Source organism: Pleurodeles waltl, chromosome 8 (genome assembly GCF_031143425.1).
Source record: "Pleurodeles waltl isolate 20211129_DDA chromosome 8, aPleWal1.hap1.20221129, whole genome shotgun sequence".
Classification (NCBI taxonomy): Eukaryota; Metazoa; Chordata; class Amphibia; order Caudata; family Salamandridae; genus Pleurodeles; species Pleurodeles waltl.
Window position 1 is genome coordinate 1,440,118,210 of NC_090447.1, and position 12,108 is coordinate 1,440,130,317.

Consider the following 12,108-nt stretch of genomic DNA (forward strand, 5'->3'; position numbering starts at 1 on the left):
GCTGGTGAAAATGGTACAAACAAGTATAAGAAATAAGACCCAGATATAAGAAGCTCTAGCACCACATTAGCCTCGTTTAAAAAATAAAATAAAAATTATGCTAATTTGGCATCAGGGTTCAAAAATTGCAAGGTCAAATTTCAATGCATGCATTGCGCCACTTTGAAACCCTTTGCACCACATTATGCATGCGCCAGGCATAATGTATGCGAAGGGGGTGTTCCCCCGTTAGGGGGAGCTAAAAAAAAAAGGTGCCAAGAAATCTAAAAAGTTTCTTTGCGCCATTTTTAGCAGCTACTTTTAACACCGGCTCAGAGCAGGCATTGAAAGGGGGCACACCATTGGTTACAATGGGCCCCTATGTACTACTGTTCAGGGTTAGTGTCCCTGAACAGTACATCAATTTTGATGCTATTGCCCCTACCCTGCGTCATGGTGCGCCGTATTTTAAATACAGAGCACACATGGTGGTGGCAGGGAGGAGCTAACGGGTGCAACTAAAGTAGCGCTGCACTTTTCTTAAAAAGAAGAAATCTTTGCATATATAGATTTAAAATTCCAGGTTTCTATTGTGTGTGATCCAATGTTAGCACTTTTCGGCCTTTCATATATTATGGACAAAGGGTCAGATTTATCAAAGGGTTTTACCCATTTTGTGTCTATGGGAAAATGTGTTCATCCATATGGCCCCAAAACTCCCTGAGCTTCAAAGGGCTATTAGTCTTTGTTCCTTGGCAATGGCAATATCTGTAATTACATTTCATTGGAAATCAAAGTGCATCCGTCAGTGTTCAGAATGGTTCAGCAAAATAATAAAGCGAAACAATATAGAAAACGTGTGTGCCCAGAAGAGGTGCAAGTAAGAGTTTCGGATTAATATGAGATGAATTGAAGGGATGGCTTGTTTTCTATTATTTAGAAAACATTTACCAGAAGCGGCTATATTAAAGGCTGTTTGTGGACTAAAAATCAATATGCATGCACCATATGTGTTAGGGATGAATTATAGGCCAAATTCACTTTTGTGACACAAATCCAATGTAAAGTGTTGATTTTGGGATTTACTTTTGAGTGCAATACGGTAGTCCCAAAGAATCCCCAAGTAGTTCTTTGCACTACTTTGGAATACTTTGCATCAAGGTGGTTCCACATGGCTATTCCCATGCAACCATCTCTGGCTACTTAAAAAAGCGACCAGAATATCCATCAAAAAATTGTGCCTCCTCAAGCAATGTGTGAGAAAAGTTTCTTCTCAGAACTTTTCTAAGTTTGCATGTGTGCTGTATTGTACAGCACACATATAAAGTTAGCAAACTTTTTAACCATTCTAAACATATAATTGTGTTTGGCAGAGTCCCCTTAAAGCTCAAAACCTATGCTTGACATCACCCACACATCCTTGCACCATGCTGCAGTGGGTTTGTGCTTTGGCACAAGACCACCTAAAATGCAGCAGAACAGAGAGAGAAACAGCACCATATCCTAGTAGACATAGCACTATTCAGTAATCTCCCTTTCACACAACCCAGCACAGCAACTTTGCTCACTGCAATGTGTTGTATGAATTTTTTGTAAATTTGCCCTTAAGAGTTTACCAATCTTGCATGAGTTTACACAACTGACATAGAATGGATCATGGTATCCAATAAAGTATGAAACTTTTTGTGAATAAAGCATGAATGTGGGCTGAGGCTGCATGAGTGCCGGGCCAAGGTCTGTCTTTGCGTAAAGCACGATTACCTGTGGCTCAAAAAAACAAAACAAAAAATTGAAAAAGTAATAAAATTATACAGGCCTAGTCAACTGCTTTCTCAGCTTCAATTTGTGCAGCTTCATTTAGTATTGCATTTGCACATTTGGTATCTTTTATGTCTTGCTTTTTCAATTCTGCCACACTGTGAGAATGCAAAACACTCAACACACTGCTACAGCAGGTTTTATTTGACCCCCACCGTTTATTTCCACTGAAGGAGGCTTTTCTGATCAATATTGTCTACCTGGAGCTCACAGACACTTTGGGCATGATTCACACATCTACTTGTATGAGGATATTTAACTTACATGTTCAAAATGTCTCTTTTACCACTCTAAAATCACATTTGTGTTTCACAAAAAGTAGTTTTAGACTTTTATAAAGATCTAGGTCCAGATATATGAAAGCATTTGCAAACAGTCTGATTTGGTAAATCGCATCATTTGCGAATGCCGAAAGGGCCTTTTGCTATGTACTAAAGGCATTCACTTACACAATCAAATATTTACTGAATCAGTGAAATTGTGAATTCAAATTTGGTAACGCGTTTTGCGATTTCCCTTTATTGAATCGCTACTTGACTGTACTAAGCATTCACAAACTAAGACTAGTCATAGAATGCTCATTTTGCATGTGCGTTGTACCACAAACTTGAAACGGGTACAATCTCTGTACCCAGTCCCAAAATATATATGAGTTTTCCACAATGGCTGCTCTGTATGTGATGGTGAGGATACTGGCCGGTTTGCAGAGATGGAGGAGGAGACAGGAGCACAGATTAAGAGTTAGAGTAACTCTTTTTGACCAGACAGAAGACGAAATCTTTGACAAATACATACTAAGTAGTGCACTGCAACTATATTAGATTTAATAGCCGAAATTAAGCTTCAGCTAGAGCAAAGCGCTGAACTTGTTAATGTCTGGGAGCTACCAGTGTGTGAGACAGCTGCAGCCGGTGAGGTTTCGCAAAGTGCACTCACACTTTTTTAGAGAATTTCTGGATGCAACACCATCAAAAAGCAATTAATATATTAAATTTCCTACAACAGCACATGAATTGCAGTTAACAAAATTGGTGGCATATTTATACTCTGTTTGCCCCAGATTCGCGTATTTTTTTTAACGCAAATCCAGCGCAAACTTAACTCCATATTTATGTTTTGACGCTAGACCCGACTAGCGTCAAAATATTGGAGTTAACGTCATTTTTTTACAGTGCAAACCTACCTTGAATCACTGAGATGCAAGGTTGGCGTTCCCGGGCAAAAAAGGCCTTAGCGCCTTATTTATCCTCCCGTGCAAAAATCAAGGGAGGAGGAGGGCCTTTAATAATGACGCTAACTCGCTTAACACCATTATTTAACGCCTGGGTCAGGGCAGAGGTTAGGAGACCGGGGGGTCCTTTCCATGGTCAGAGACCATAGAAGCAGCCCACAGGTGCCCTTCCCTGCCCCCTGGGACACCCCCACTCGCCCCTACCCGCACCTGGAGGACACCTAAGGATGGGGAGAACCCATCCCAGGTAAGTTTTTTTTTTTTTTTTTAAAGTGTCATGGGGGGCCTAACTTGGGACCATGGGGGGCCCTACATGGCACTGTGCCAAATGGCCATGCCCAGGGGGCATAAGTCCTCTGAGCATGGCCATTAGACAGGGGGACATGACTTCTATCTTTACTAAGACAGTAGTCATGTCCATGAGGGTTGTGCGTCAAAAAATGACGCTAGTCAGGTTAGAGTAATTTTTCTGACTCTAACATGACTAGCTCCATTCTTCGATGCACAACCTCCTGTTTCCCCTACGCCTCTCCCACCCGGTTAGCATCATTATTTTGACGCTAACTGGCCTTACTGCCAGCTAGCGTCACTCCTTAAATATGCCTGGCTGGCGTCCAGGAATGGTGCTAGCCAGCGGTAAATTTTTGACGTAAACCTGGGCTAATGCAGGTTTGCGTCAAAAAGTATAAATCAGGGCCTTAATTTTCTTCTCAGATAGCTCAAAATCCTCATGCCATTTGCTGCATTGATGGGCCACACATTTAAATAGGGCCTCCATCTAGGAGTAAGTTAATTGTTAGAATTTTTTTTTAAATGCTCATTGATTAAATATTCAAGTTGCAGTTCCACGAAAATAATTACAGTTACAGTGGGCAGATTCACAGGAAGTACACAACTCAAAGCTGTAGGGCACTCCAATATAGACCAGACACAAGCTGAAAAATAGTACCAATGTGTTATATTGCACAACATCGCCACATTAAGTAGAACACCCAACATCTTGTCCAACCCAGACTGATGAAAATGACCCGCCAATAAAACAGCGTCACTGTCAGGATGGCTCAAGGGCAGGAGGAGGCAGAAAACAGTGCACTAATATCCTAAGAAATTATTTTTAATGTACGTATTTCATTAAAGTTTGCAGAAACGACAGCAATACTTAATACTATTTTATCACCTTTGTTTCAGGGGTTTATTTTTTTTAATTCAAACAAAATCAAATGCACATCAAGCACAAAATCAAGTACATCATTCTCGACATTACAAAGTGTTTTAAATGTAATTAATATGATCAGTAATTGCTGCCACAAGTTGTTACTGCTTCTTTCTGCCTTTCACTGCACTTTCCCTTTCTCTGTGCTCAACATTATCAGTCTGGGAGACACCTGTAGCTGCACTTCGCCTGTGACTGCGACAGAGGATTGCAGCCTCATCACCTGATTCCCCAGTTGCAGAGATGTTGGAATTTTGAATGTTTTCTAAAGCACTGGTGACTTCAACTAGGCCAGGTGCTACATCCCCACTGCAGTGATGCATCACCATGTGCATGTTCGTCGTGCACCTTGATAATGATGCTATTGCGTATGTGAGACGATGAACAGACCTAGTTAATCCATCTAATTGGCACATAAACTGATGGAGACCGCTTCTATGATTGATATTATCCTGCTACATTACTGTGCATTTGTTGGTAACAGCCTAGTTAATGTTTTGGCATTTCTGGAACAACATGTCCAATGCTTTTATGTATGGGCACTAACTGTTTCTCCACTGCAGACAACATAGGTGCTTCCAAGACACCAGGAAAAGCTTTAGTGTCACCTTCATCTGGTGGCTTAGAAATGCCTAAACCTTGCCTTCTTTTTGCATTGCATCAGTGATGAAGACGGGTCGGATGCATTTGTCTGGCTCTTGTACGTGCTAGAGCATTTCGTCTCATACTCCGGTAAATGCTCTGAGACAGCCTTTTCACCCATCTGGAGGTAAGAGATAGTTAAAATTCACAGAACTACACACCACATTTCAATTTAAGTATGACTAATGTGGCTACAAACGAAAACCAAGTCCGAAATAAATGTTCAAGGATGCTTTTTTTTTTTACAAACTGATATACAAGTTAATGTACATAATCCTTAAGAACCAACTGTAGAGATACAAGATACACCATAAGGTGACCTAATCTTTAAGCGGAACAAGCCTTTAGCCACTAAACACTCAATGCAAGTGACACAAAAGCGTAACAACAATACTTGGTGATCACTGAATACACGTGGAGCAACTCTATTCAGTTAGTGTCATGTTTTGAATGCGGCAAACTACCTTGCGCTAATTAGATGCAAGGTAGGCGTTCCCATCCACAACATGAAGCTAACCTCCTACCGCCTTATTTATACTCCGGCGCAGAAATGACGTGCACTGAGTAGGCGGACCCAAATAATGGCGCTGCGCCTGCTTAACGCCATTATTTAACACCTGGGTCAGACCAGGCATTAGGGTACCTGTGGACCCATTTCCATGGCCTAGCACCATGGAATGGGCCCACAGATGCCCACCCCACAGATGAAAGCCCCAGTAAAACCCCCACCCACACCAGAGGGACACCATAGGATGGGGGACCCCATCCTCGGTAAGTATAGGTAAGTATTTTCTTTTTATTTTTTTATTAATGTGCCATTGGGGTCTTATGGCCTTGCCCAGGGGACACTGGTCCCCTGAGCTGGCCATTGGGGTGGTTGGCATGACTCTTGTCTTTACTAAGATAGGAGTCATTTTTGGGTGCTAGTGCGTCAGAAAATGACGCTCGACTGGTTAGCGGCATATTTATTGCTGCTAACCAGCCAAGTGTAATTTCTGGCCCACTACCGCCTTTTACCCTACCGCCATCCCCATCCGGCTAGCATCTTTTTCTTAGACGCTAGTCTATCCTTAATTCCGGCATGCGCTATTCCATAGATATGGTGCATTGGCTGCCGCTAAGGAATGGCACTAGCCGGCACTATGGACTTTGCCGCAAAACTGTGTTAGCGCAGTTTTGCAGCAAAAACCATAAATATGCACCTAAGGCTGGTAAGAAGTAAGTAAATAGAAAGACAGTTTTTAAAAACTATGTCAAGAGTCTTCCCAAGGGTCAGGAAAAATCCTAAACCCGTTCTTCAGCACAGAAGATGGTTGGAAGAAAAACACAAGCATGTCGTATACCTATAGGAGTCCCTAAGAAAAGTCCATGCAATAATCACCAGCAATAGTGACCAAGGGCAAAGGAATCAGCAAAGGGACGGGGGATGGCAAAGTGTCCAAGGGACAATGCTTGAAGAACTCAAGCAGGGGAAAAAGGACTGCTCTCAAGCAGGGTCAAGCGAAGAGTGCTGCAAGTTCATCAGGGTGCAGTAAATTAAAATACACAAAATGTTTTGATTTGCTGGACAGTTCACAATTTAGGACTGAACGATTCCATCATCCATTCTGGGGACATCACATGTTGGACATCTGCAACATCCTTAAGTTTTCACATCACTGTCATGGGAGAGGGGTCCATCTTCTCCTATTGTATTGAATTTGCAACATCTGTATTTTATTTGTCCATAGTTCCTCCATGTTCTTTAGTGAAGGACAACTTCTCATGTTCAGAGGGCTGCTGTGCGTGTGTGTCCACATTGGTCATACTGTAAATTGAGATCTGGTTTGTAGTCCTGTGAATCCTATCTTTAACATCCGGATGGGTGAAAAGGTTATTACCTCGTCAGAGCATTTACCCGAGTATGGGAAATAATGCTCTAGCAAATCTGGTAGCTGAGGACGGTTCACTCCCATGCCAGGGGGAGAGATAGCTAGGGACAGTGTTAAGGAGTCCTTTTCAGTTCAATGCAGAAATGTTTTTATCCAACCCCAAAATTCTGTTCCCATGGTTTGTTTGGATTGAAGGAGTTCCAGTGTTGTTGCTTGCAGCAGATGTGTGAGCATTAATAGGGATTGCGTTTGCATTGCTTTGGCTCATAACTGGGATGAAGTGTGATCTTGTGAAGATGGCTGAAGCCCTTTGTCATAGATGTGTCACTTGTCAGCAGATGAATGTAGGCAAAAGAACTGCAGTTACACTAAGTCACATAGGGAGATCAGGAAGACGGTTCAACAGAATGCAGCATGATTTTATAGAGTTGGTGTGTGCAATGGATTGAGGTACATTTTGATTACTGCGTGTAGTTTCTCTCTGTGGGTAGATGTTTACCCATCTAGGAAAAATTACAGTCTTACAGTAGCAAAATTATTACTTGGGGAGTTAACACCACATTTTGGATTCCTGACTTCTCTGGAATCAAGCCGAGGGACACACTTTTATAGTGAAGTCCTGCGATTACTGTGTGCGGCTTTACAAGTTGAACAAAGACTACATGGCAATTAAAAGGCTGAAGCTTCTGAATTGGTGGAACGGATCAATGGGAAATTGAAATCCAGATTGGTGAAAGTCTGTGCTTCCACCACACTGAAATGGCCTGATGCATTGTTTTGATGAGTTTGTACTGTACTCCAGACAGAATGAGTGGCTTCTTGCCTCATGAGATAATCATGGGACCCACAGTGATATTATCAGCTGTACCAGCAAATGTGCTTGTGAGCATTACACATGACCTGGTACTGGATTATTGCAAAGGACTGGCTGACATGGTTTGTTCTGTGGCCCATCAGGTTGCAGAAGCTACAGTGCAGCCACAGCAGGAGCTGTGCAATGACCATCTGCTGGGCTCCAAAAACATTAGATTAACAAGTGCCCCAGTTCACTCAACACCCGCCATAGACAGAGTCATCTATGGATCAAAAGGCGTTACAATCAGATGGGCCAGAGGAGACCTGTCAACAAATGTGCATTAAAAGCTCTTGTGTGAGTATGTAGTTAACAATGCAGGTTAAGAACTGTTATGTGCAGACATATTCTATCATCAGTTACAGAGGGAATAACGTATCATAGTTTGCCCCCTTACATATGGCAGTTACTGTAGTCTGTTGCTGACCTTCATGTATCATCAAGAATTCTTCCAGTATTATTATTCTGATTATGATTGACTTTTCAGTTGTCCCCATCATGAAGCATTTGAGCAGCAATGCAAAATCTGAAAACATTGACACAGTAGGAGGATTTTTCGAGCCTATACTGACATTTGGTGCAGTGTATGAATATAGAAAAAATCTGACCTGTATTCTTTCCCCAGTAGAAAAGGAGTTTATAGGACAAGTGGAAGAAAGAATGAGAGGAATGAAAACAAAGGCAGAAACATGAATAGGAGATTGAAGTTGGTTGTGAGTGCAGCAATTCCCAATGGGGTCGCAAATTGCGACCTATCTCATAAATATTAATGATGTAGGTCATTTGTTATCCCATTGGGAATCGTAGAGTGCTTGAAACTGTTGTACATTTTCTTTTGCGACTCGCAATTTGCGATTCCCAAACAGATCGCAAACTGTGAGTCACAAAAAGAAAATGTCATACACCTGGCCCTTGATTCCCAAACAAATATGTGGTATGAATGGAATTTATGAAACATAAACTAACACGTTACTTGAACAGAGCCTGAAATAAATGTTGCGTTAGCAAGTGAAAGGGCAGCTTCTCACAATATCTGCATATTCAGAGGTGGCATTCAAAAGTTAAACACTAAAATTTAATATAATTATTAGACAAACGGTTAACATTGTAAGGAAACAGAAAATATCAAAACGAATTGCTAGCTTAAAGTTTTATGTCAATACCACCAGACTTAAACTCTCCAACCTACATTGCAAGCACATCAATATGAATTTTCAGTGCACCGCTTTACATTTAAACTACTAGGCACTAAGACACTTAAATGAATATATGGTCAAGTTTAAAGCTATATTATGACAAATGTTAGCAGCCATATCTTCTGCTACATCATCCCCACATGACTTCTAGGCACGCCTGTTTATTTCTCTGAATCCTCAGGAAAATCAGGCAGTGGAGAGGCTTCTGCTCTGCATTTAGGTGGCGCAGGTGTTGTGGGTGTTGTAGTATTATATTCCTCCATACTTTAGTAGATTATATTCCTCCATATCCCAGTTTTGTGATGCTCTGATTGCTCATCTCTTTGAATGGGACATATGAGAGATATTTAAAACATTTTTTTAGTTTACTGAGTATCAGATTAATATTTTTTACTGGTTTTGAAATATTAAAATGGTTATTTCTCTCTACATATCTTGGCACTGTAATTAATAGATGTTTAGTAAGGAAAACTGATAAAATGATAAAAATTAATGTTAAGCCTCATGTAACGTTTATGGACTACAACTTCCATAACGCACTAGTTAGGTAGTAATATGCATTTTTCAGAAGACGCTTATTTGTTGGAGAAATTTAAAGGGGTGAAAATACCATTGTAGACAATAGGAATTTATTTTTGAAAAAGGCTTACTTTTCAATGTTGTGGGTGGGGCAGAGGAATCAATTTTATAAAGCCCAACAATAGTCCCTGGCTGAAGGGACTTTGAATGGGTTCTTACATAATTGTTGGAAGTGGCTGGCTTGAGGGACCCCAACTGTTCCACAGGCCTATGCAGGTCTGGTTGTCGCCTTCTCTTTCAATCGTGACTGCAGATCATACCAGCACTTTCTTGTTTCTCCCATGGTATGCTGTGTCACTCCTATGGCACCAATTATGTTCTGGATGTCCTTCTAGGCTTTTCTTTTCTGGCTATCGAGTACCAGAACACAGCTTTTACCAATTAGTTCATTGTGATGTGCCACGCCTTCTTCAGTGAGACACTCAAGCCCTTTCTCATGGAACTTGAGTTTTCTTTTAAAGCCTCCTGAATCCTTCTCATTATCCGCTGTTCACCACAAAAATAAACAAATGACTCCAAACACTCAGAAATGTAATCGCCTCACACATCCTGCCTTCTTCTGTGAATCTCTGTCCTTTATAGGGCATGTGTGAAACCACTTCCTCATTGTGAGGTCATCAAGCTGGTCCCAAATGCAACTTTCACAATTTGAAATTTACAGACAGAGATTCTCTACTTACTGAATCACAAGGAAGGAATCACAAAAAAGTGAATATGAATTCTGTTGTTTTGCAAATTGAAAAACGGTGACTATGATACATTAAGAATAGTTTTTTTTTGATTGAGATTCTGATAATAACAATTTTTGAAATCGTTATTCAACAGCTTCAGATATCTGGTCCTTATTATTTTGTACTTTTCGATGTGAGTAAATCTTTTTCCCAGGTTAGGATGTAGGTGTTCTAGCCAGGGCACAGTTCAGGGGTACACTCAGGTAGACGGCCTCTATCCACCACTTTCACAGGGTGGATGCCATCCTCCCTGCCAAGACGTTTGCGCTCCAGCGAAAAATGATGAACTTGTCCCAGTGTAATTTTCCACCAGAACACATTCAGCAGCGCCTGCACATTAACTGCTCTCTGTTCGGACAGCAACAGGCAGGCATATAGGCATGCTGGACCAAAGACAAAGCCTAGTTTAAAGGGCCATCAAACCTCCTTTAATTCCAGTACAATCCTGTCTGGGAACTATCTGAGGACTCACACCTAGATTCCAATACAACAGAGGGAAACAAAGGCATACAGCTTGTTTACAAGTACTTAAAAGAAAGTACAATTTGGAGGCAGGTTTTTCACTTTGCTCAATCCCTGTATATAAGAGATATGAATGCACTGTAAGAATGTCTGATGTTATGGTCTGTATGAGTATTTACACAAATAACAATTTAAATGCCACTATTTTTTTTATTTCTTTTATAGCGCTTCTCATCCCGTTGAAGAGTATCAGACCACTTTACATCACTTGCACACAAATATACATTAACAATAAATCATAGACCTGTAAATCAGTGTACAGGGTTGTTACATAAGACAATGAGAGTTACAAGGTGCGGAGGTCACATATAGTCCTTCATAGCTCACTCCGCTATATTAGAAGGATTGCAGTTTATGAAGTGCATGTGACAAAAAGATCGATGTGTTAAAAGCAGTAACCCACTTTCCGATCTACATAAAATCAAAATCTGGCATGTGCATGCTACACAACTAACCCTGTGTGCAAAACTGTGACTAAACAATATACAGATCTCTCCAGCAAATGCCGTAACCACCGTTATCTTACCATTATTGTTAGTCCCTGAGATGTACTAGGCAGCCAGAGATCTCTGAAACAGGTGTCTTAACCCCATAAGATATTTTAAAATGCAACCTTTGCAACCAATTAAGTACAGATTTACTGCCACATTTCTTAGTAGCAGTTAAAAAAAGTATACTCTGAGACCCAGATTTACTAAGATTTTGCATTGGGTTGGGTCATTTTTATGTTGCAGTACTAATGCAAAATCTATATTGGGATTTACAAAGCCATGCAATTCCCGATTTGTGTGGTTCAGTGCAGCAAAGAGAACTTTCTTGCCTTACCCTGCGTCAGGTAGGCATTACATTGGTGGTGCATGGGCATTCCCGTGCAACCACCCGTGCATTTTGAACCAAACACATATTTACAAAGACTTGAAACATTGGTTTGTGCCAAAATCTTGATTTTCCTCATTTCCTCTTTATGTGGGTCATGATGCCACTTCCTGTGACGCCATGTGCGATGTCACGTGGCGAAATGGCTTGCCCTGTGACGTAGCTTGCATTTTGCTTAGCTTGCTTAGTATCCCCACTTCTTTTATTAAGACTAGAGCCCTTTCTAGCATAAGAATACCCAGGAAAAGAACGCACTTCACTGTGTGAATTCACTAACTTTTCAACGGACTTCCTCCTTCTCTCAAAACATTCTGATATTTTTATTGCTGTCAGGCTGGAGTAAATTTGTTTCTACATAGAGGAGGTTAGGGAAGTTGGTGGTGATATAAGATAATCTGTTTCTCTATATATTGCAATATGTCGTAGTGAAAGAAAGAAAATTTAAGCATGCAAGTGTAATGCAATATACGTTTGCTTTTGTAAATGTACACTGCAAACGTTTTCCAGACGTACTCCTGGAGGCCTACAACTATCAAAGCTGGACAGGTTTACTCCAAAAAATATAAAACGTACAGCTAGGAGTAAACCTACAACAGT